This window comes from Equus caballus, unplaced genomic scaffold (genome assembly GCF_041296265.1).
Source record: "Equus caballus isolate H_3958 breed thoroughbred unplaced genomic scaffold, TB-T2T haplotype2-0000451, whole genome shotgun sequence".
Classification (NCBI taxonomy): domain Eukaryota; kingdom Metazoa; phylum Chordata; class Mammalia; order Perissodactyla; family Equidae; genus Equus; species Equus caballus.
In genome coordinates this window covers 2,240,036-2,265,998 of record NW_027221893.1, presented here as the reverse complement: position 1 = coordinate 2,265,998, position 25,963 = coordinate 2,240,036, and the positions used below count along the sequence as shown (strand labels likewise).

Genomic DNA, 25,963 nt, shown 5'->3' with positions numbered 1-25,963 from the left:
GGCCCTCCAGGTCCCTCTGCCCTACCCTGCCATCCTATTTTCCAACTCTGTCCGTTCATGAAATCATACAATTACATTAATGAAATTTTGTGCCTGTTCCACCTGTACTCCAGATATTACCTGGGCCCCCTTTACTGTTTGGAGAGCTTGACTTTGGTTTCACCAATTCCACTGCCTCGAAAGTCTGAAATGCTCCCTGGAATTTTTGCTTGTACCCAGACATTTACACTCAGAATCATATATGTCCTCAAATCCATCTTTCCTTTAGAATGTTTTTGCCTTACATGAACCCTGATATAGAACTTAAAGTTCTTCTTTACTCATTTGGTTTTGTGAATGTTGAATAACAAATTTTAGTTTTTTGCTTCAGTCAGCCTTTACCATCTTCAGCCAGTGGGGCTGACTCAAATAATTGAAATGAGTAATTCATTATTCAACACTCACAAGACTAAAATCAGTACAGGCGTACCTCACTTAATGAAAGGGAAATGTTTAGAGAAATGCATCATTAGGCACTTTCACTGTTGTGTGAACATCACACAGTGTACTTACACAAACCTAAGTGGTAGAGCCTACTACACACCTAGGCTATGTGGTGCTACCCGTATGGGACCACTGTCATATATGTGGTCCATCAGTGACCGAAACATCGTTAATATTGTTACGTGGTGCGTGACTGTGGTGGATGACAATGACAAAACGGAATACCATTTTCAAGGCTTCTAAAATGGAGCTGGGAGGCCATTAAGGAAGTGGGGCTTATGCTTGTACACCACATCCACCACCAGATGTTAACTGAACTTTTGAGCTTTACCTGACAGCAGAGGTCACATCTTGAAGTGTTTCCTCATTCCAAGAAGGGACAGTCTGCCTAGGACCAACTATGTTCTGGCAAGTCAGCTCACCCCATGCCAGAACCAGTCAGTAACTGTTCACTGTAGACCTTTGTAAGCCTGTGTCCTTTCCTTTTATCTACCCCTGCCTCCTTTGTCTTCCTAGGAGCACATTTGAGCTTCTACTCGAATCTACATCTCCTGAATTGCAATTCTTGAGACCCCAAATAAACTTTTTGGTTCTTTTGCAGTTTATGCCTCTTATTTGCTGACTTTATATGGTGACAGAAGTGGGATCCCTAGCTACTGACCTTCAATTCTGGTGCCACTTCACAGACACAAGCAAGGTGCCTGCAAAGAATCTTTTGTGCTCTGTCGTCTCCTCCTGGTGGCTCTGGTTCCTGGTGGTAAGTCCTCCTGGGCCTGGACCTCCCATTTTTGGTAGAGGTCCAGACTCTTTCTGTAGGCGTCCTTTGATACTGGTTCTGGCCATCCTTCCGTTGTCAGCTTTGTTAGAAACTTCTGTTTCTTTCACTCCTTTTTTGGGCCTTTGATCCTTTGGTAAGTTCATACAGATGAGAAATCCATTTTCTAAGAGGACCACCAAAGAACAGCCCCACTCTGGGACTCCTGCTGGTTTTGTCTTTAAAGAATACAGACCTTCTACATGTAGATTTTTGTTCCACTGGGCTCAGATTACTCAGGGTGATTTAAGGCTTCACTGGCCTAAATGGGGCTCCTTTGAAATTCCTAAATTGGTTTATCTGTGCACTCAATTGGAAAAAGCCTATCAAACCAAACAAGTAAAATGGGAAACTTTTTAACATTGGTATCTTGAGGCCTCTAAATGAAACACTGAAAAGGACACTTCCTTGCAAGCCATAACAATGTCATAACTAAGAATTTCAAATGATTAAATGTAAATGCCATCGATAAAAGAATATTAACTCCTCCTGTATTCGTCAGGGTTCTCTGGAGAACCAAGGAGATTATCTATATATAATATATATTAATATTGCTATATAATAGAATATATAATCCATTGTATCTATATTTAAATTCATTTATTTAGTTCTATAAATTACATATATACACTCAAAATTTATATATGAAAGAAACTTTGGCCTCACCCCTAACTGCCTAAAAGAATTTAAGACAGAAGGCCTGTTCCAGGAAGGAGCTGTCAACGTAGGGAACTCTAGATGTGGTAGAGAAGAAGGTACCTAGCCGGGCCCATTTTACACAAGTTCTCTCTCATTTGTTTAGAGATGGCCCAGCAAACATTTGGTTTTCTGTCTCCTTGTGAATTGGCTTCCTCCTCTTTGAAGTCCCAAACCATGACCCCCAACCCCGCGCCTTTGTAAAATATCTAAACCCTAACCATAGGCCTGGCAGACACACTGTGGACTGAGCAGCAGCATGAAGACCAGGGTCAACCTGATGACATTGTGGGTGGGACTACTGGCTGTTTGTCCACATCCTTGTCCTGGGTGCCCAGGAAGGCAGTCACCCAGCAACTTGCAGTGAGGTGTGGCGTGTGACTATGTTTCAGCCAATGCAATGGGAGTGGAAGTGGTGTGTGCCATTTCCAGGTTGGAACTTTTGAAAGCAGGTGTGTCTTCTCCGTGTTCCTTCTTTCTCCTTGTGCAGATTGGTTGCAGACAATGATACAGGCGTCAGGAATGGCGGAGCCAAGAGACGGGAATTCACGGGTGACTGACACACCCTGTGGAAGAGAACCACCTGCCCAACGCGAAACCCACCTTGGCCTGTAAGGTAATCACACATAAATTTCTACTCTCTGGTTATTCTTTTTCGGGATCTGCTTGTTATTTTCTTAACTATTATGGAAATATTTCAAATATGCAGAAGAGTACATAGTATGACCTCTATCTCCGGCCCCAATACCCAGAAAGAACAGACGTTCAATTCTGCCCTATTTGCTTCCGATGTTGCATTCATTTGCTGGGGCTGCCATGACAAAATGCCACACGTAGGGTGGCTTAAACAATAGAAATTTATTTTCTCACGGTTCTGGAGGCCGAAGTTCAAGATCAAGGCGTTGGCCGGTTTAGTCTCTTCTGAGGCCTCTCTCCCCGGCCACTTCTCCCTGTGTCCTCACCCGGTCTTCCCTCTGTGTGTGTCTGAGTTCTAATCTTCTCTTCTTACGTGACTATCAGTCACATTGGATTGGAGCCTACCCATGTGACCTCACTTGACCTTAATTACCTCTTTAGAGGCCCTCTCTCCAAATACAGCCCTATTTTGAGGTCCTGGAGTTAGGACTTCAACATATGAATTTTCAGGGACATGATTCAGCCCACAATGATATCTGTGTTTTTAAGAAGCAAAATGTTGCCGTCACACCTAAAATTCACATTTCCATCCCGTTCTCCTCCCTCTCTCATCATAGGTATCAGTATCCTAAAATTAATTACATTCTTTATGATTCCAAGAATATCCATGTGCATGGCTCCATTAACAAAAGATTACATTTTTATGCATAGTCAAGACATACATGTGTATGTCTCCATGAACAAATTCTTACATTGTTATGCACTTAAAAAATGTACAGGAACAGCATCACACTGCACATGTCCTTCTTTGATTGGCTTTGGGCTATAAATGGGGAAGGAAAAACAGCAGCCGAGGGTAAGAGAATAAATAAACGGCTTATGCATAAAAACCCAAAAGGACAGATTTCCAAGAGCGTCGCGGTTGGTGACCATGTGGAGGTTCTGGGAGAGAGGTGGTTCTGGGAGAGTGGTTACCTGGAGAGGGCGTGGAAGCTCAGTGTCCTTTCCCCATGTCTTGCCCTATGCGTCTGTTCCATCGAGCTATTCCCGAGTCATATCCTTTTCTAATAAACAGGTAATCTAGTAAGTAAGAGGTTTCTCTGAGTTCTGTGAGCCGCCCTAGCAAATTCGTCGAACCGGAGTAGAGAGTCTTGGGAACCTCCTACTGACAGCCAGTTGCTCAGAAGCATAGGCAACAACCCAGACTTGCTGTTGGCACCTGCAGTGGGGGCAGTCTTGTGGGGCTGAACCCTTAACCTGTGGGGTGTGATGCTGTCTCTGGGTACATAGTGTCAGAATCGAGTTGAATTGTAGGACACCCAGCTGGTGTCCCAAGAATTGCTTGTTGGTGTGGGGGACTCCCCCGACCCCCAACCCCACACACATTGGAATTGGTACCAGAACCCAGGAACAAACTGTGAAAGATAAGCGTCTTAGCTTGGGTTCCCATAACAAAATGCCATAGCGTGGGTGACTTAAACAACAGAAATTTATTTTCTCACCATTCTGGGGGCTGGAAGCCTGAGAGCAGGATGCCAGCATGGTCAGGTTCTGGCGAGGGCTGTCTCCTCAGCTTGCATAAGGTCCCCTTCTCACTGAGTCCTCAGATGGCGGGGTGTGTGTATGCGTGTGAAGAAACAGAAAGAGAGATCTCTTCAACTTCTGATGAGGCCACAGTCCTATCTGATTTAGGTTCCACCATTATGACTTCATTTTCACCATAATTACTTCCTGAAGACCTTGTGTCTGGACATGGTCACAACGGGGGTCAGGGCTTCCATTATATGAACTGTGGGGAGACAGAATTCAGTCCATAGCAATAAATAAAGAGCAAATAAATAGAAACAAAGGTTTGGCATTTATCTTTATCATTTCCTTTCTTCCTGACTTTACTGTCTCGCTCTTTGTCTAGCTTCTTGAGCAAGCAGCTCGTTGGTTTCTAATTTTTCTTTTTAGATAAGTATATTGAAGGTATCTTTCTTCGAAGTATTGTTTAATTCCGTCCACCAGATTTTGTCATGTAGTGCTTACAGCTATAATATTTCCTAAGTTCCATATGAGATCCCTTTCAACGCAAGGTTCTATAAGTTCCCGGCCATTATTATTATTTTCTCATCTGTCGCTCCTTTTACAAGTATGTAATGTTCCTCCTTGTCACCATGTTGGTTTTGTCTGGAGCCTTACCTCCAGATTTCTATAGATATACTTTTTTATTGACAAGTAAAGGACAAAATGAGGAAATATCTTTGCTATATATAAGCGTGGTATCAGTCTACACTCCTGGGACAGTGTAGACTTCTAATCTGTCACTTATCCACCTTTGTGAAAAGGAATTCTAATATTGGCTCACTGAAGTCATTTTGGTCAACAGCAGAGGAAATTGATAATATGTATGTTTTCATCAGTCAGATAGTCCATGTTGTGCTGTATTCACAACAAACTCCTAAGTCTCAGCTAAAAATAACCAAGGTGTATTTCTCAAACATGCTCCATGTCATCAGGGGCTGGCTCTGTATTATCCTTGCTCAGTCTGGAGGATTGAGTAGATGGCAGCTAAAAGATGCTCGATCCAACTTCTTGCACAACTGCCAGGCAGGAAAAACACACTCCCACTGTTTGCCAAAGGTTCTGTCTGGAAGAGACAACCTCACTTTTGCTCAAGTTTCATTCACCAAAGGCTCACAGAGTCACCTCTGACTTTAAGGGGCCAAGAAGATACATCCCTTCTGTGGGCCAGAGAAGAGCCGACAATATCTGGTGAACAGCAGTAATAATAACTATACACTGTGCTCTATTGTGCCTTCCAAAGCTTATTTTTGCTTTTTGTTTGTTGATTTTTCAAAAATTCCCTTCAGTTATGTGAGTTACCATAAATCCTTCTAGTCAATTTCTTTAATAAGAAAACTGAAGTTAGCCAGAGTTAGCTTCTTTCGCTTAAAAAAAAAAACTAAGGCATTAGATTTGGCGTTATAAATGTCACTGAGCGGCTTAGGAAAGTGAACTTCAGTTTACACCTTGGGCTGGTTTTGAAGAAAGGGTACACACCGATTTTTCAAGGATAAGGTTTTAATAGGAAAAGAAGCAGGGCATGGCATGAGCCGATATTTAGGTCCGAATAATTACTGGTGGCTGCAGCATGTCAGGCAGGGAGCCAGCTGTTTTTGCATATGCTCTCTAAGTCAATTTAATTCTTTATAAAAACAATATGAGGTGAGTCTTACTATTCATCACTTACATATGCAGAAACTGAGGGTCAGGGAGGTGAAATGACCTGTCCGAAAGTCACTTAACTAGCAAATGATGGCTTTGTTTCAACTCCATCATCTGATCAGGCAGAGGTGAAAGAGAAGAATGCAATGTGTGCTTTTGGGTAGTGGGTACTGTTCGGTTTGGCAGGACTGTGGGATACATGCAAGGCGGAGGGGCCCTTGAGTGCTAAGGCAGAGAGTTGGAGTCTATCAGGTAGGCAGTGAGAGGAAGGTTTCTGCATCAGAGAGGGCACTGGTGGAGCCATGCCTCAGAAACATTGATCTGCTATTGTCCTCTACGATGAAGAGAAATGAGGCACGCTGGAGGCCTGGAGACCAGTTGGAGCAGCATTGTAAAAACTCTCATAGGCCTGAATGGGCATGGGTGTTGGCAATGGAAAAAGAAAAAAGTATTCTATCGAGTCTCCAGACGCCCAGGGAATTGCTGAACGAAGTCTGAGTTCTCCCTATGTAGATAGCTCGTACTTTTCATTATAGGTTTCTCAAGAACTGGCTCCCAGAAAAAACCTGGATGGAGAACAAAACAGGTAAGTGCCCAAGTGAGAAATCTACAAAGCTCCTCTCCCCAAAAATCACCTCTTCCCCATCAGTTGTGGGGCCTAACATTTCACCAACGGGGTTCCGTTCTTTCAAGAGTCTCTTATTTAAGTAGGACTATCTGTGGACAAGAGGGAGAAGCGACACTGGGAAGTGTCCTCATTAGCAGCATCCAGGCAAGTAACATAAATGTATGAGGGCACTCTGGGGGGGCACCGTGAAGAACAGGGCACATGCTCCATGTCAGGGGGACCTCTCGGTTCTGGCTGAGGGGCCCAAAGTTGCAGGATCTACTATTTCAGCAGAAACCTCATAGCCAAATTTTTTGGGAAAGTCCTCAATTTTACAACATTGCAACCAGTTTCAACTTCTTAATATCACTGCGCTGGCCACATTCAGCTCTTAATTTGTTACCAGTTTGCCACCTCTAGGTTAACTGTTAGTACCATTTTATCAAAACCTTTCCAAATTTGAAAGCACATCTTTAGTAAAACTAGCTACAGAGCAAGTTCATTTGGATTGCCGAGAGCTGGGATAGAGAAGTCTGGGAGCCGGGCAGGGACTGTAGGGAGGCCCCTGGACCACGTGCTGGGCATCCTGGTGCCTTAGCTTTGAAAGGGAGATGGACGACAGCAGTGACAATATTTGCTGCAACCGGGCCCTCCTGGGCGACCACCCAGAGCTGGGCTTGGAGCCGAAGGAGGGATGGGCAAGCTGTGCTGCTCCCAGCTCCAGTTGGCCCCTTCCCATTAACATTACAGGAGTGCAGTTGCGTGGTGTTTGAAAAAGCATCCCTAGTTCCACGAAATGATTTACAGGACACCAGACTCTGCATTTCAGAGGTCTCCGGTGTACCATAAAAAATATATTCTAAAGGAACAATCTTTATCTGAGCTGAAGCTGCAGTGAAGGAAGCTCACGTCCAGCTGAGAGCAGCCGTGAGCTTCTGTTCACTCAGGGAAAAGTCTGTGTTCATGTTATTGGAGCAACATTTTTTTCTCTCTTTGGCACTAGGTATCTAGTTAATATTTAGACACTATATACATTTTCTTTCAACTGTTGTCCCTGTTATGTGATCAAACAAAACCGGAGATGCCAAGCACATCAGCCCTGTAGGTGAAAGCAGACCCTCCAGGCACCCAGCTGTGGCTAGCAGGGTAAACAGGACTCACTGGAGCCAGCCTCTGGGAAAGACTGGCGCCAGGTGCGTGCAGGGCCAGCCCCTGCCCCCAGGAAGCAGAGTTCGCTGGAGTGCCTCAGTTGACCGCTCTGCCTCTTCCTGCCATTCCAGCCTCGCGTTTCCTCTACCTCCCTGAGCAAAAGGAAACAGGAAGCAAAGTCTAGTCTTGAATGTTCCAAAGCCTTATGATGTTTACCATTCCCCCCAGGAGAGGGAGGTGAGGGCCGGAAATCTCTCTGCAAAGAAGATACCTTTTTTTTTTTAATTCAATGAAGTGACGCACAGACACAGCAACACAACTTCTCTCTGCTTATAAGTTGTTAAGAGCGATGATAGTCTATTTTAGTCCAGGGAAATCCGAACTCCTTTAGCCGCAATGGCCCCCAAGGGGCGCATGTGCATGTGTGGTTCAGGGTGTCCAGGAGGAGACAGCCTCTCCTTTTGGAGCAAAAAGCATAGTCAACCGGTGGCGGGACAGAGGCAAAAGCTCTAGGGCAAGGAAATCTGGGGGTTTGTGTCAAAGCTCCACCAATCAGGAGCTTCAAGCTAAGATGGGGAGGCTGGAAAGATGGAAGTTGGCATGGGAATCCTGGTATGGACAAGAAATTCCTCCTGGGTCAAAGGCAGGAGGATGTCCAGGAAGGGAGAAGGGCGGGTCATGGATGGACCGAGTTTGCTTGGAGTCCCATGAGAAAAGGGGAAGCGAGAGCTCACCACCTTGTGGCCCCCAGCTTCCTGGTCTGCGGCTCTGGCGGCAGGTGTGGGGCTCTAGTCTCTGAAAGTATTGGGAGAGGGAAGGAGAAACTGGCGTCCCAGGCTCCCAGGGGAGGGGAAGCACGCGGGTTTGGGCGGCAAACCCCTCCAGCGTGAATGCGTTGCGGGGCGGGGGGCGGGGGGGGGGGCACGATCTCCGCTTTGCCAGGTGCCCCAGCCCTAGCGCACGCCTCCGTTCCGCGTCCCAGTCCGCAGGCGCGCGCGAGGCGCACTCACCCTTCCCTTGGCGACGCGCGGGGCGCGGCGCGCGCACGGGCCCCTCCGCCTCCCCTCCGCGCCTCTCCTCTCTTCCGGCCGAAAGTTAGCAGCGGGGAAGGAACTCGGGGCTGCAACAGCGCGCGGCGGCAGAGGCTGAAGCGGGAGCCGCGGCGGAGCCGGGAAGCGGGGGCGCTGCAGACGGAACAGGTGCAGCCGGCGGGTCAGTGAGCCCCCCCTCGTGGGTGGTGTAGGGCCACCCGGACTCCGCGGGAAGAGTGGGGAGTGGGGCCATGCAGCCGGGCTCTCCCCTGGCGCAGCGGGACAGCGGCCAGGGCCGGGGGTGCAGCGGCGTCGCTTCACGCAGCCGGGGCGCCTGGGCGGCGGCGGCGGCGGCTGAAACTATGTCCGGGCAGCGCCGGGGGCTGCCGCCGCTGCCGCGAGCCGGGAGCCGCGGTGGCCCAGTGGCCCGCACCACCTCCGCCTCCGCCTCCGCCTCCAACTCTCACCGCGCCGCTGCCGCCCGGCGCCTCTGCTAAGTGGCCGCCGGCGAGCAAGTTGCTTTTTCTGTGCACCTTGTCCCTGTCCGTCACCTACCTGTGCTACAGCCTCCTGGGCGGCTCGGGCTCCCTGCAATTCACCCTGGCGCTGCAGGAGCCGCCGCGCGCCGCCGCCGAGCCCCCGCCGAGCCCGCCGCCACCCTCTCTGCTGCCGCCCCCCGTGCGCCTCGGCACCCCCTCGCAGCCGCCCGCGCCGACGCCGGACAACGCGAGCCGCGGGGAGCCCCCGGAGCCCTCCGAGCAGCCCGCTGCCCCCGGGGCCGACGGCTGGGTGTTGGCAATCGGCGGCGGGGGCGCTCGGGACACCTGGCTCCGGACCCTGCTGGCCCCTGGCGAGATGATCACTGCGCCGAGCGCGCTGCTGGAGTGTGAAGCGCAGGAGACCAGCACCACCGACGAGGAGCTCGCAGGCCTGAGAGCGGCCAACGGGAGCATCGAGAGGCGCGGCGCCCTCAGCATCCCCGACTATGGGGAGAAGAAGCTGCCACGCGCTCGTCATCGGGGTCAAGAAAGGAGGCACCCGCGAGCTGCTGGAGGCGATCCGAGTCCACCCGGACGTGTGGGCCTGCGGGCCGTGGGCATAGAGCCACACTTCTTCGACAGGAACTACGAAAAGGGGCTGGAGTGGTACAGGTAGGACTCTGGGCTTGGCGCAGGGGATAGATGGGTGGGGAAGACCCAGAGGGAAAGCTGCGGCTTCCCACGCCCTTCGATATCCAGGCATCTCCCCGAGAACCCTTCGCCCCACGAGGGCTCTGCGGACCCTGGCGGGCCTGGTCGGGGGAGCGCGGAGAGGACTGGAGGCTGGCCAGGGATCACTGTATTTCAGGGTTAGGGGAGCTGGTGTCACACTGCCCTGCCTGCCTCAGGCTCCTCACCCAGGGAGGTGCTTTCTGAAGCTACCTAGCTCCACGCCTGGGAATCCCCAGCCCAGGTGCCCGCGGGGTGTTTCCCAGCCCGGGCTCTTGTGGGGCTCTGCGCTGCTGCGTTGGGGACGCTAAGGCATGAAGCAGGATAGCTAGATTGACTGAAGGGCTTTGAGATCTCCTGGAATCTCTCAAAATCGCCCTCAAACGTATTTGCGTCTCTGGAATCCGACTTTAGTATTTTCAGGTTAGAGCAAAATGAACAGGGAACAGTTAAAAAGATGATGCTGGCGAGTTTTGGCTTGCTAGAAAAGACTGAGGATGTTCCCCATCTCCAGCAACCCTGGGTTGCTTTGGCATCAGGAGCATCAAGGTCTGCACGACAGTCGGTGCCCTAAGAGTTTTTACATCCTGCACCCCTGCCCTTTCTAGCCGTCGCCTCCTTGGCAACAGATTAGAGCTTCTGTCTTGTGAGATGTTCATCTCCCTTGTCTTCCACCGTCTCCCAGCGGTGAGGGAAAGGAGAGGAGAGTAGAAAGTTAAGTGCAGGTAAAATAACTTAGTGATCCGGCTTTCTGGCCCGCCGTAACATTTAAAAAACACTGGAGCAGTTGCCCAAAAGGCAAATCTCCTTTACTCCCCCCCCCCTTTTTATCTCTTTCTGAAAAACATCTGGATGGCTGGTCCCATCTCTGTTGCGTCTCAGTAATTAATTGGAATTGTCAGACAAACACAGGCTTTGTCAGCTAAAGTGGTATTATCATCTTCACAAGGCCAATAGGTAAAATAAGGATTGTTTCCTGACGAGTTGCCTTGCTGTTGAAGAGATGTGCTTTCTAAGTTTAAATTGCAGCCTGCGACAGTTTTAGAAATAACCTGACTTCAGAAATATATAGTAAATGTGTATTATATAATAATATATATTGCTATATGTGTGTATTATATAACATCTATTATATATGAATATATAATATGTATTGATTGATTTCTTCCGCTTTAGAAAATACGCCTTATGCTTTCAAAGCTTGAGAAAAAGTAGACTTAGGCATAAACATTCCAGCAGGTTAAATGGAAACAGCAAACGTGTCTGTTAATGTCTCGTCTGTTTCAACAGACGAGTTGCAACATTTTAGGAGGCTTCAAACAGCCCCTTCCTATCAAAACAGAAACCAGTCAATGCCTGCTTGAACTGGAAAATCAGTATTTATAACATTGCAAGTCATGGCTTCGAGTTTGCGATTATAATTAAAAAGGTGTCAGGATGATTAATGCAACAACAGCAAACCAGAGAAGGAAGGGGATGTTTGGGAAGGTTTCGGTTGTTTAATTGTTGGTTGTAGGAATGTTCTGATTTCTGCTGTGGGGCAGCTTCAGCCCTATGAGGGTCACTGTGGTCTTTTCCAGTTCTAATTTTAAAGCTGTGTATCTTGTGAGAAGTGTCAGATGCCATTTGGGGGAAAGGAAGGCTTGAAGATCAGATCTTTCCAACGTGTGTTGTGTTGCTTTGTGGCAGCTGGAAATAGAGATGGGGGTGTTTGACTCAGGTGACTTAAAATAATGTTGATGACGTGTGCGTGGTGGAGTGTGTGTCAGGAAGTCCCATCGTAGGGTCCGGAGAATTTTCTGAATGAAAGGATAGAAGATGCCAGATTTTCTCATGTTGTTTTACACTGTGGCTGGGAAAGGAAGGTATGAACCGGCCTCGCTGTCATGACATGGCTACTGAAGATGTCATTCCAGCTCGGTGGTACTCTCAGCCATCACTTGTGGTATTTGGGCCTTGTGGTATTGGGTGTCAGTATTTGGTAGCCACCTGTAGAACTGTTCCACTGGAGAGGTGTGGACAGAACTGGATCCTCTTGATCCTCACTTCAGAGGACCATGCGGTGTCTCTGTGTCCTCGATCTGCTACGCCAGTGACTTGCCTGTGGGAGACCCTTATGCTCAGTGGTGCCGATTGGAAGTGCGGGAGGAGAATCTGTCTAACACAGAGGTAATCATTAGCCACCCAAACCTGGCTGTTGAGAAGACTCCCAGAAACCCGTTGGACCTGCAGGAGCCAAGTGGGCTGGCACTGGCCTTGGACCGCTCTCCAGCCTTATGAGGGACAGCAGTGCTTTGAGGACATTTGTGGGAATTTTACTTGCTGCACCTCTTCAGGCTCCTCTCTCTCCCATGTAGGAAGAGGGGATGACAACCTCACTCTATTGTGGAAAAGGAAACAGTGGCATTGATTCAAACCAGTAACAGAAACTCTTCCTCTTGGTTCCCTGGTGCAACTGTGTCTTTTCAGTGGTGGCATCACTACTTAAATGGTTATACCACGTATTCTGCCTGAAATCTTACTCTACTGTTTAACTGGTTAGAGATCCACAGGTTAATTAAAGGCTTTGATTTCCCCCCATATATTTATTTTGTTTTTGTTTTTCTTTTCAGTGTGTTTCCCAATAGCCTACTAATTCTGCTAGTGTTTCTGTTCTGGTTGTGTTTTCAGCAAGAGGGAGAGCGAGAAGAAATTGGGGCTGCTCTCGGCACAGCTGGCTTGGGGTTTCCTCATATCCAACTAGGCAGCCCTAGCAGTTTTATTTCTGGTGTCACTCCAGCTGTGTCTAAATCTGGGTTTTGCTTTCTTCTGTGCTGTTGATCTAACGTGAGTCAAAGACACATCTGAGTTGAGAACATGTGCATTGGATTTTCAGGGCAGGATGGACTGATGGATTAGGATGTGTGTGTTAAAGCTATGGAGAAGCAAGCCTCAGTTGGTGGATGGACAGAGGCCAGTGATTAATAAGTGGGAGTAGATTAAACCCTCTATTCCTTCCTCTGTCCACCCCCCAAATAAAAGGGTAAAGCCAGAACACACCTTTCAGTATGAGCTGATACACTCTGGCTGGGCAGAGACCTGAACTCTCCTAAGGGATGGGACCTTGTGGCAGGCCAACTGGCTGCCACGGCAGAACTCATCAAAGTGACAGAGACGACTCGAGCTGTGGCCTCCCTCGTGGTTTACAGACTGAACAGTAACCGTGACCACTTTGCTCTGGGAGCCACTCAGCTCCAGGGTGCTGAGAAGGGACCCTCCACGGTTTCCAGTTGTCTGCAGTGGTAGCAATTAATAGGCAGGTCCCGTTGGCTGGGGGAAAATAACTCAGGAAAACAGCTTCAGTCATGCTCATGCCACACAGAGGAAAGTGGTCAGCACCATTATTCGCATGTGGTATTTGGAGAGAATGAAAGAGGACAATGGAAAGGCGCTGGCATTGATTGAATGCCTGTGATTGTGGTGGTTGGTGCTTCACAGACATGTTATCACATCGGGGTGTCATGATGAGGCTGTGAGTTAAACAGCAACATTCCTGGTTTACACTCCAGGTGGCTTCCGGAGGGTGAACCACTTGCTGAAGGTTGCTCAGCTGGTCAGTGGTTGAGTTGACCACATCTGTCCAATTTCACAGTGCTGGTTTCTTTCCCTGTACCACGCTGCCGCACAGAAAGTACTAGAATGTGTTTTCCTTCTTTCATTCAACAAACACTTAATAACGTTTACCGTGTGCCCAGTAGTGTTTTAGGTACTGGGGATAAAGTGGAGAAGAAGACAGAGGGAGGACCTGTTCTCGTGGAAATGGCATCTTTTAGTAGGGCGTTAGGGGAGACAGCAAACAAACGAGTCATTCTTTTAACCTTTTTAATGTGGCTGTGGAAAACTTAAAATGACGCTTGTGACTCCCATTGCATTTCCACTGGGCAGGGCTCCTGTAGAGCAGTGCTTTTTAAACTTGAAATGCACATGGATCACCTGGGGTGTTGTTAACATGCAGATTCTGATTCAGCAGGTCTGGGGAGGGGCCTCAGACTCTGCATTTCTAACTTCCCAGTTGATGCTGATGCTGCTGATCCCTGAACCTCACTTTGAGAAGCAGGAGTCTAGAGAGTAATTGGGGTGTGTGTGTGTGCATTCACAGATGTTATTTTAAGTCAAATGGTTAGGGGAAACCTCTCTGTGGAGGGGATGTAAATGAAGTGAAAGAGTAAGATCCTTCCATGTGGAGATCTAGGTGGAGAGGTTTCCAATAGAGGGAACAGCAGGTACAAAGGCCCTGAGGTGGAAACAGCCCTTATGGCCTTACAGAGTGTTCTTTCATTACTTCAAAAGCAAGGTGTTTGTAGCTGGACAAAATTGGGTTTTGCAACTTACTAGTTAGATGGTCTTGGTTGGATAACTGATTTAACATCACTCATTTTCAGTTTGTTTATCTGAGAATAATTCCTTCCTTGCAGGATTGTTGAGAGGAATAAATGAAATAATAAAAGTGAATGTATTTTCTAAGCAAAAAGTGAGTATCCTAGACCAAAAATCCAAATGGACTCAACTGCTGGGTTTTTCCATTTCTCAAATCCTTTTGGTCTCATATGCCTTACCTTCTGTCACAGCTGTCTTAATACTGAGAGAAGAGTCTGTTATTGGGGGTGTTTTTAGGAAAAGTCTACTAATGATTGGCTTTGCAGTCTACATCTGCTTAACCTCTTAAACCAAGGGTCACCAACTCACATGCCTTCTGGGCCCACAGCGATTGTATAAATGAGTGAAATAGACCAGGTGGGGAGAAACTGGGACGCACATGCTCTGTCTAAAGGGGCAGCTACGCTTTTCCACGTGCAAATGTGGCATCAGGGTTATCAGATCTTCCACTTGGTAAGAGAAACTGGAAATCCAGTTTTTGATGTGAAATTATCTGGTGTTTAATGTTGGCAACAGACGGAAATTTCTTCCGAGTGCAGTGTGGGCCAGCACTGCAGACAAACAAAACCCACCTGTGGGCTGGGTACAGCCAGCCGGCTACCAGTCTGTGGCTCTGGCTTAAACTCATTTCGGAAAGTAACTGGCACACCCGTACCCTTTGTAGTTGTCAGAATTGTGGCTTCTGTGTGCTGTTTTAGGTTAGCGTTTTCCTCCTTTGCAGATTTTGCAAGAGCGTGGGGCAAATACCTGCCAGATACATTGCAACAACAGCAAAAGGAGCTGGGTAGAAAGAGGAACATTGAGGCAGAAAAGGACAATTCCCCCCAAAATTTCCCATTTGTTCCCAATGAACATTTTCCAGAAGTTGAGAAAATTTTCAGCTTTTCACTCATTAATGAGGCAGTCCCCTATTTGATCCATATTGATAAACTATACTTATATAATAGGTTCTGGTCAGGTAGATTGAGTAAGACCTGAGAGTTAGAAAAATTGGGTTCTGGCTTTGCCTTGCCCCATCCTAGTTCTGTTGGGCGTCGGGTTACTTATATTAAATTGTTTCTTTCTCTCCTTTTCTTTTCTTTTCTTTTTTTCTAAATCCCTGTTTCTTTTCTGATGAGGTTGTATTGTCTCCGTAGGGCCCATTCGCCCACTAGAATGCTTTGGTTCTGGAGCAGACATCTGCGTTAGACCCTTCAGAGGAAGCACGAGAGCACTGTAGGAGCAACATTATTTGGAGCCTGTTTTTGTATCTCTGAGTCAGAATCCACTGCATCCTCCTTGTGTGACCTTAGACCAGTTACTTAATATCACCAAGCCTCCAGTTTTTTGTCTGCAGAATGGGCTCAATGTTACTTACTTGCAAGTGATTATGTGAGGGTGAAATGAAGCGGCCCTTAAAAAGTGCCCCCACGCAGAGTGTGTGACATGATGAATTTCTTCTTCTCCTTCTCTCCTCTCTCTCCTAATTTTCCTTTTCCTTTGCTTTTCTCCTTCATTTTCCTTCAATTCCTTCCTTTTATCCTGCCTATCAGTATGGAGGGCCCTACAGAGAAAGCTGTAATGCATTTTTCATTAACAAATCGTCTTTCATTTCAAGATTATGTCTGAATGAGGGATTTCAAACCCTGAAGCGGCTCTTAAGTAGCTCTCCAGAGAATAATCCAAACCAATTCCAGAATTTGGTCTACCGTGACATGAGCCGAAGGAGGAGAAGAGTCTGATTTCCTGGGGTACCTGCAGCCAGCCTTCTCCACTAAGGGGACGGGGTATGGAAGGGGGCAGGCTCTCGGGGCTTTCCTGCTCACGTTTTCTTGAGCCCACAGTAGGAATGGACGCCGCTTGCCCTGGAGAGGGACTGAGGCATTTAGAATGCCGAGGGCATGCTTTGCCTTCCATTTTTCTGCAGAGCTGAAGGCACTGGAGAAGGCAGGACTGTTCGAGAAGACCCCGCCAAACTCCCTACGTTGCGATTTGGCCACTTTCCCTGGAGTTCTCTGGCCATCAGAACATGATTTAATTATTTTAACTTTTGTAAATCATACCAGGCATTTTTAGTTTTAAATTGAGTCAGGAGAGGGGCCTTGAGACTTTAGGTGAATGAGAGATTGCTAGGGTTGTGCGTTAGAGAGTTTTAAAGGTTTTGGGTTTGCATAATGGATGCTATTTCTGAAACTGATTGAACCACCGATCTTTCAAGTCATCTCTTGATTCCATTGGTCTCTGCGGCTCGACAAGCTCCTCTGTAACTGTTTTGGGAATTTCAGTCTGAAATTATAATTCACTAAGGGAGCTTTTCAGCCCATCTTGCCATTAATTAAAAGCAAGCGGTTGATGATTTTTTTCTTAACACTCACTAGTTAGGGTTGCCTGCCTTTACTTTTTTTTTTTTTTCAGTCTTTATTTAAGAATGTGTAAAGCATATTTACAGGGAAACAAAGCAACACATCAATTAGGCAATACTTTTTTGGTTGTGAATGATAGAAATTGAGCTTAAATTATTATAAACGAAAAAAGATGCTTTATTGGCTTATGTAATTAGGAAGTCTGTGGGGTAAGTGGCTTCAGGAAAAGCTGAATCCAGGGGCTTGAATGATTTGACAAGGTCTCTGTCTCTTTCCATTCTTTGCCAGGTTTGTCTCTACCTTGCCTCATTCTCAGATAGGTTATCTCACTACATTTTAGGCAAGATGGTAAGCAGGAACCCATACAAACATTATATGTTTATTTAATTCTTTTGGAAGTAATATATATTTTTTAAATTGAGAGATTTATACTTTCCCCCAAATTACAGAATTGTTAAATCTCATTATGGAAGTCTCTAGTGTATTGTTTTTTTCTGCATTGTGTTGAATTGTAAATGCTATTGAAAATTCCAGAAATATAAAATTTTCTAAATTTTCTAGTCTCTTGAAAATTTTCAGCTAGCTCTATTCACGTAAAAATACCCTCAACCAAAAGCAGTAGTAAACCATAGAGAAGGAAATAACTTCTCCATTAAAAAAGGCTCATATGAAATGACCACACATTCAAGCAAAGCTGAGTTCCCGAAGGCCAAGAAGATTCCGTGATGGATTGCCTCTAAAGGAGAAGCGTAGACCCATATTTTCATGAGTACAGTTTTGCTGATCTAAAGATGTATGGGCACACTGAACAAAGTACTTTACTTATAAATGTAAGTTCACATTTGTGATGTCTGATCACTGAGATAATTAATAATGAGGCTACATGAAACTTAGGGTAGATAAGTGATTTGGAAAAAATTTTTCTTAAGAGCTTCTGCAAGAAATTCCTGGAGATGCCTGTGGTCCAGGTTGGGTCATGTGCTCATTCCTAAAGCTGTCGTTGTGTAGTACCCTGATCGGGCCTGGCTGATGTAGCCACCCCTTTGGCCTGGAGTGGTGGGGGGAGTAAGCAACCAGGGCTAATCCCATTGAGACCATAGGGAATAGTTTCCCCATGAAGATGAGGTGTTCGAGGGTTCTGTTGCTAGAAGAAGTGGGGACCAGTCTAGCCACATGTTTATTAAACCTATAAAGATCTACTTGGGACAGGTGTATGATCTCTCTGAGTATTTTAACCCAGAAAGAGGGACAAAGGGTTAATTTTGGGAGGTTCCATGCACTTGTTATTTTAGTTATTCATTTATTTATTTATTCATTAAACATGTATTGACTTTCAACTTTGTGCTGGGGCAGACATGAATCAGTCATGGCCAGTGATCTGAAAGAGCCTGCAGAGTGGAGAAACGGACAAGTGAATGGTTAGCTCACAAAGTAATAAAAGTCCTGACACAGTGGGGTTTATTCCAGGAATGGAAGGATGGTTCAATCTTAGGAAATCTGATAATTTGACTTATAATTTGACTTATTCTTAATATGGGTAAATGAGAAAAATTCTGTGAATTATTTGATGGATGCTAAAAGGCATGTGATTAAATTAGCATCTATTTCTAATTTTTAGAACAACTCCTAATAAAGTGGGATCTTACCCAAAGCCAGCATCATCTTTTTTTTTTTTATTAATGTTATGATAGATTACAACCTTGTGAGATTTCAGTTGTACGTTATTGTTAGTCATGTTGTGGGTACACCTCTTCCCCCTTTGTGCCCTCCCCCCACCCCCCCTTTTCCCTGGTAACCACCGATCACATCTCCTTGTCAATATGTTAACTTCCACCTATGAGTGGAGTCATATAGAGTTCATCTAAGCCAGCATCATCTTTAATGGTGTAATACTAGAAACATTCCCATTAAATCCAGAGCAAGACTAGAATGCCCATTATCATCACTATTATTTACCATTGCTCAGTAATTAATAGATGATGCAGTTAGATACAAAAAAGAATAAGAAAGGGGGAGGTAGAATTATCAGCATTTGCCAGTAATTTCATTTCTTTTGGAAAATCTAAGATAACCAATCCCCCCATGAATCTATTAGAAACAATAATAGGGTTCATTAAGGGCACTGATGAGGAAATTACTATGCAAAATCTGTAGTTTTCCTACATGCCTACCCCAACCGTTTTGAAAATATAATGAGAGAAAATATTCTATTTATAGAACCAGCCAACCAAACAGAATAACTTGAAATATATTTAGCAAAAGTTGCAAGGGACTTGTAAGAACCAAATTTTAGTACTTTATGGAGGGCCATCAAAGAAAGAGGAGTAAATGGAAAGTGACCTCTTTCTCTTGGCTGGCATGTCTTTTTTCCATCCCTCCCCCCCCCCTCCCTCTCATCTTGTCCCTGGCTCTTCCCTCCTCCCTCCCCCCTCCCTCCTCCTTTCATTAGAGTTCTTTGCTGCTAAGTTGAGGGTGTGTTTGAGAGTGGTCTGAAAGTATTGGTTATATGAACGTGGCGAAAATGTTATACTTCATGTATAAAATTCCCTTACTTTCCACATTACGGAGAAGATGGTAAGACAGCTGTTACTGTTTAGATTCATAAACAGTGGGGTGGGTGCTGATTGTTTTCTATCCCAATTCAGGGGTGGTAGGACTGTGCCAAGGTGTGGATTAATAGTTGAATTGGTGTAAATCAGTAAATTTACATGCACTCCTGTTGTTGCAAAGCAAAAGTCCAGTCAGGGACAAGTGATGGTTATTCTCAATGGGACAGGGAGATGACGGTGTAGATGGGAAAGAATAATGGTGGCGGTGGTAGTGACAGCAGTGGTGATAGACACATATTGTATTCCTGTGTGTGCACCAGGCTCTGCTCCAAGCAGTGGAGTCATTCAGTCTTCAGAGGACCTGGCGAGATAGGCGCTGTGATTTTACAGGCGAGGGAGCTGAGGCACAGAGAGGTCAAGTAACTCACTCGAAATGTGGAGTTGGCATTCAGACCCAGGTGTTTGGCCACAAACATGCAGCATTTCCTTTTATTTGTTTCAAATCTCTTTCCCACTGGAGGTGGTGTCTTCCAGCATCACGGGAGTGAATAATCACTGCTGGCGTTCCCTTCTAGGAGCTTGTGATTTTCTGCATGCAGATGGACTGCTTGCCTACCAGATGGGCTAATTGAGGCGGTCTCGGCCCAGCAGCAAACTGTGGCAGTGGCTTCCATTCTGGGACCAGGCTCATTCCCACTGTTCCCTTCTCCTGAAATACTCGGCCCCAGATCCTTAAACTACCCTTGGCTCCTTATCTGTCCTTCAGGTGTCGGCTCAAATTTCAGCTCCTGGAAAATACCTCTCCCAGTTACCTAATTTAAAGACCCTTTTCCACGTCTGAGCTTGTGACGCTGTTTTATTTTCTTCAGAGCATTTACTGCTTTCCAAAATCATGCTACTTAGTTACTTCTTCCTCACCAGAAGGCAGATTACATGAGAGTGGGGGTCTTGTCCATCTCGTTCCTTGCCGGTGCCCAGAACAGTGCTTAGCACCCAGCAGGCACTCCGTCATGGTAGTTTATTAATCACTAATTCTGAATCAATGAATTAATGAATGGAAGGAGGGCCTGCTGTGTGCTAACTTTTCTTGCAAAACTCCAGGCTTCTGAAAAGAAATGACACTCAACGTTTCTTGGGAACTCTGGCTAAGAATTGTTGTCAGCTCTTTCACGTCCTATTTTTGCAAGACTATTTTGGGTACAAGAAAGAGAAACCCACTCAAACAAACCATGTGGGCTCAGCAGTCTCCCACAAGCTGCCTACCACACAGGACATCACCTCCTTTATTCCTCACTGCAGCCTCGTGAAGTCAAGACTTTCTCATCCCAGTGTTACACAGAAAGTGAATGTGACCTGGAAGGGCGGGCAGGAGTCCCAGGGTCACACAGCAGGCTGGCACAAGCCAGGTGTCTTCACTGTAACGTGGCTTTTGGTTCCTGGCCTTTGTTGCTGATGCTGCCGAAGTTTTAGAAGAGTTCAATTACTCCCGATAGACCGTTATGCTCTAAGAGTGGATTATGTTTCTCTAAATGCGTTATCGAAATTACATAGTTGGCATTTAACAATCAAAACATTACGCTGAAGTCCGTGTTTGATATGTCACTCACTGTAGGTACAGGGGCACCCTTCCCGGTGCCTCCTGGCTGAGCCTTCTGCAGGGGGCTGGAGGGTTGGGAGTCGCTGGAGCTGAGGAAGTATTTGAGCCTAACTGCCTGAGCGCCTCTGTCACAGGGCAGTTGGACTGTTTGGAGCCATGTTGTGTTTTGAAAGAAAAAGCTGAACCTGAAGTCAGAATTAAGGCTTTGAGTCTGAGTTCTGTGTCTACCTTGCCTTGTGCACATAGGTAAGTGTTCAGCCTTTGAGCTTCTGTTTTCTTATCTCTCAAATGGGAGTACCAGCCTCTAATAATTCCGTGGTGCTTTTGCAAGGATAGAATGATGATGCTGTGCTGGGATCTGCTTTGTCTACGTCTGTTAGTTGTTATTAATCCATGCACGTTTTCGTGAATTCCCCCAGGTAACTGGTTTTCTGGAATATTGCCCTCCAGGGAGTACCTGAAATACAGGACGAGCATTCTTATCATAAAGTTAGATTAAGAAGTTTAATTTACAGAAACTATTATACACCATGGATATCAAACATCGTGAGGGCAGACTGCATAAAGATCCTGGAATTCTGGAGAACCTCTGTCTGCATAACTCTTTCACGCAGCTCAGGACCACTGATGCGTCATTCTTTTGTACTGAAAACGTAAAGAGCGGTGGGGTTTCTCATGTATGCCTCCAAAAAGAAATTCTTATTTTAAACAGTGCAAGATGTATTTTAGATCCTGTCTATCTTTCCATTGTCTGTGGCCGTGGGTCCTCTGATTCTCTCAGAAGGAGGACGGATGCAGGAACCGTGCATTGCACAATTTTCAGGACAGATTTCATTTCCAATGCTCACGTTCGCCGTAGGCTCACTTAGATTTCTTATTGGTACCTTTACTTTTGAGTTGGAGGGTACCATCTATGTAAGAACACGTACATACCACGGTTAGAGCAATCCTACCTTCCCTTCAGTTTGCAGAAATCTCAGCTGTCTAGCAAAAAGGCATATGCAAATTGTTTTATTTTCAATGGCTAAAGATTGGAAACCGCCTCAGTATATATCAGTATGAGACTGGTTAAATAAATTATGGCATGTCCACAGAAGGGCTGCAATGCACTGTTCCAAAGAATGGGACAGCACTGTGCTGATAGACATGAAGCGATCTCCGGGGTCCATTGTGGATGACAAAACCAGGGTGCAGAGCAGAGAGTGGTGTAAATCCTTTACACCGTGAACTTCTCTTTTTAAAAAATCATATGAGTGTATTTCTTCAACTGAAAATAGGTAATGGAGGGGCCGGCTCCGTGGCCGACTGGTTAAATTCCTGTGCTCCGCTTCAGCAGCCCGGGTTTTCGCCAGTGTGGATCCCGGGCGCAGACACGGCACCGTTGATCAAGCCGTGCTGAGACGGTGTCGCACGTAGCAGGACTAGAGGGACCTACAGCTAGAATATACAACTATGTACTGGGGGTCTTTGGGGAGAGGAAGAAGAGAAAAAACAAGATTGGCAACAGATGTTAGCTCAGGTGCCAAGCTTTAGAAAAAAAAGTAAAAAAATAAAACTAGGTAATGGAAAAGAGTGAAGATTTGTAAGCGTCTAAGATATTTTAGCAAAAACGTCCACCAGGAAAACTCGGTTGTCTAATGTTGATAGTGTATTGGTTTTGCTTGAGAATTGCGTGCTGAGCTCTCCCAGGGTGGAGGGAACCCTTGGGGATCAAATAGGCACTTGGAAAGAGTTCACCTCTGAGAATGTCCACTTCCGCCCAGTCTACACCTAGGGAGGACCTGCGTCATTCAGTCATACTTAACCCATTTAGAGGCAGCCTCTTTAAAGCTGAGTTATGCCAGTCGCTACATCTCATGACTAGAATTATGATCGGCTTCTAGGGTTGCTGATCATTCAAGTGTTTTATGGAAGACTAAAACTGGGGAAAAACACATGCACACTCTCACACACCCGTGCACGCACTTTAAAATGATAAAGTCAGTATTTATGACTTCAACATTATGGACCTCGTGGAAGAGCTGGGGTGGGCTTGAAGAGAGGGGGTTTGGCTCAGCGTGGAGACCCTGGAAATGTGTATTAGACACTTCACAGCACTTGTCACCTGTATTTAATCCTACTCTTCTATTCTGATTGGATTTTCGGTAGGTTTATGTTCAGGTTTTAGCGTCATTCTGACCCAGGCTCAAATCTCAGATCTGCTAAATCCTAACTCTGTGACCTTGGGCTAATTGCTTGGCTTCTCTGAACTTTATTTTGTGATCTTGCAAAGTAGACAGTGTAATACCTTTACTATAAGGCTGTTGATTGGGTTAAGGGAGATGAATTATACAAAGTGCCTAGCCTCATGGCATCCCCTGGTAGATACTGATTAATTGATAAGTGTGTCTCCTTATGATGATGTTCTGGGAAGAGAGGCCTTCTGTTAGGAAGGTGTTAGTGGGAATTAAAGAAGATCTCTGCAAGGCTGAGAGGGCCAGAGCAACAACACTTTCAGGAACAAGGAATCAGAGACCCAGTGGGGGAAGCAGCTGTACAAACCAAGATTCCAGAAGAATTTCTCACATCTGTTTCTCAGTAATGATAATTAAATTTAAAATCCTTGAAATGTCCTATGGAGTTTGGGAGGGCATCAAGGAAGAATCTGGAGAGATGGGGCCCCACTGAGGAGCCAGGCTGGGAGCAGCAAATCAAGGAATTCAGTGGGGACACTAGGAGTTCCTTTCTGGGATCTCCCTGAAAAAGTATCGGGACACAGTACTTGGAAAATGACCCCATACATCTAATGGTGTGAAAATCCTGTGGTTTCTTTTATTGGGCACAACTTCTGTACGTATGCATATCAGCCCTCCCAAATCCCAGGCTTCCTATACGCTTCATAGCACACCTGCCTCATTCTGATCCAGGAGATGCAGAAGGCATGGAACACATTCAGCTTCCCTCATGGTGCCAGGAGTCCCATCCCATCCTCATTTGATGAGGTGTAGTTCGGTTTAACAACACCACCCGGGCAGACAGGGAAGCGATAGAGAGGAAGTTCCTTTCTGGGATTTCAAACCCAAAGACAGATTTCCAAGTACAAATTAGGGATATCTCGTATTGTAAGAGACTTGAGGCTTCAGATTCTCACTCATCTCCTTTCCCTTCCTGTTGTCATGGGGGCTTCTTTTCCCTGAGTGATTACATCTTGCACTTTTTGTATTGCTTCAGGACCATCGAGTCTCACGTGGGACATTTTTCACCGCTCGTGGTGTAATACACAGAGGTAATTTCTTTCAAATCATCTTTGCTTGAAGTGGTTTTCAATGACTTCAGAAGAGTCAGAGAATGAATGGAGGACCGACTTTCGAGCCTCGGGTCCAGGCATGGAGCATCTCCCCTCAGCCTTGCCAGAGTGTTAAATGTGGGCTGTTCAGTTGCACTGATGGCACAGAAATAGACAGCTATCCATTTTATTCTCTTGTTTGACCATGAAAGAAAACATTATGTAATGCTATGATCTGTTTAAGTCTCTTCCAGATCACTTTTGAATGTTTTATTTTATTTCTGAAATGGAATGTTGGGATGTTTTCATCAGAAGGGAATAGCTATTATTTCTCCAAGGTGGAGGTTAGTTGTTGCACTGGGGAAACGGTTAGACAAAGCAATCTCGAGGACAGGGTGGTGGAGTCTAAAATTATGCCCTGTGTGTTGCACAGGCAGCCTCTAATAGTTATCTATTTTCAGTGTTTTTCAAGGCTCTTGCATACGTGGTGTTTTCTTTCCTCTTGTTACTTTGAGCTCAAACAGTGAGAAATTTGACACTAGAACACTTTCTTGGGTTCTTTGCTTCTTGTTTCATTTTATTCCTATTCTTTCCTTTCCCTCTCTTCCTCTTTCCTTCTTCCAGTCCCCCCTTCATCCCTCCCTCCCTCCCTTTCCCCTCCTCCATTCCTCTCAGGATGGGGCCTCCAAAACCAGCTTCAGGTTCAGTAATTCACTAGAAGGACTCACAGAACTCAGAAAGGCTGTTATAGTTATGGTTTATTACAGTGAAAGGATGCACACTAAAATCAGCAAAGGAAGAGGACACGCTGGCCAGAGGCCAGGAGAAACCAGACCCGAGCTTCCAGTTGTGCCATCCCAGTGGAGTGGCACAGACAGTGCTAATTCTCCCAGCAGTGGTGTGTGACAAACGTGCTGAGTGTTGCCAATCAGGGAAGCTCTCTGAGGCTTGGAGTCCAGGAATTGTGTTGAAGGTCACTTGTGTAGGCCTGGAGTGCCCACATGACTGACCTTAGCCACTCGGACTCCAGGTCCTCCACCCTCCAGAGGTCAAGCTGATATGGGCTGGCCCAGGGTCCCAGGAAAACAGAAACAGCTTCTCATTGTCAAACACATTGTTTGCATAAACTATTTGGTGCGGTCCAGTGTCCCAGTATACAGAGACACTCTTATCAGGCAGCATATTCCAAGGGCTCAGAGGTTATGTTCCAGCACATGGTCAAGGGCCAGTCCTTTCTTTGGAATGTGCAGGGTTTGGGCACCCCACGCCTGCTGAGCAGACCCTTTAACGTGTGCTGCCATCCCAACACGACTCGAGGTCAGGCAAGTCCAAGCTGCTGGGAACGTAAAGATGCTTCCTTGTATTATATGCAAATCTGAGAACTTCCTTGGGACTAATAGAAGATTTACTCTTCTCTCTTGGCCGTCCCACAGTGAGTAAACAATGTTTTTAGGACCTACTTTGGAGGGAGAAACCTTTTCATAATGTTTCAAAGGAGCAGGGAGTGTAATCATTTTGCTGCACTTCCAATTGGCCTCTCCTGATCCAAGATTGGGATAGAGAAACGTCACAGAATCCTTAAGCGATGTGACTAGAGATGGCCTGCCTTCTCTCGGAATCCAGGGAACATTTCAGTCACAGCAACTGGATCAGGCTTTCCGTTTTTCAAACTTATGTCTTTCAAACAAATATTGTAGTTTCCCCCCTCCTTTGGTCTTCCTCTCACTCCTCTCCCTGCCCTCCCAAACCCTGGGGACCAGGTGAGCATCAGGAAAAATTGCCAAGTGGGCCGCGCTTTTTGGAGGCGCTTTACTTCGGCTACCTTTTTACATTGTATGAGTCCTTTCGACACATGTCTGCTCAAATCAATTGATATTCTCATCCCGACCGACTCATTTGATGAGCCACATTGATATGCCATCTCTTAGGCTGACCCTTGTAACTCTGCCACCAAACCATA

The 25,963-nt window shown here is 46.1% G+C and overlaps 1 pseudogene; it reads left to right on the top strand.

Annotated features, from left to right (window-relative positions):
* Positions 1–7,057: 7,057 nt before the first annotated feature.
* The window catches only part of LOC138922106 (heparan sulfate glucosamine 3-O-sulfotransferase 4-like), a 145,764-nt pseudogene continuing 126,858 nt past the window's right edge, over positions 7,058–25,963 (top strand).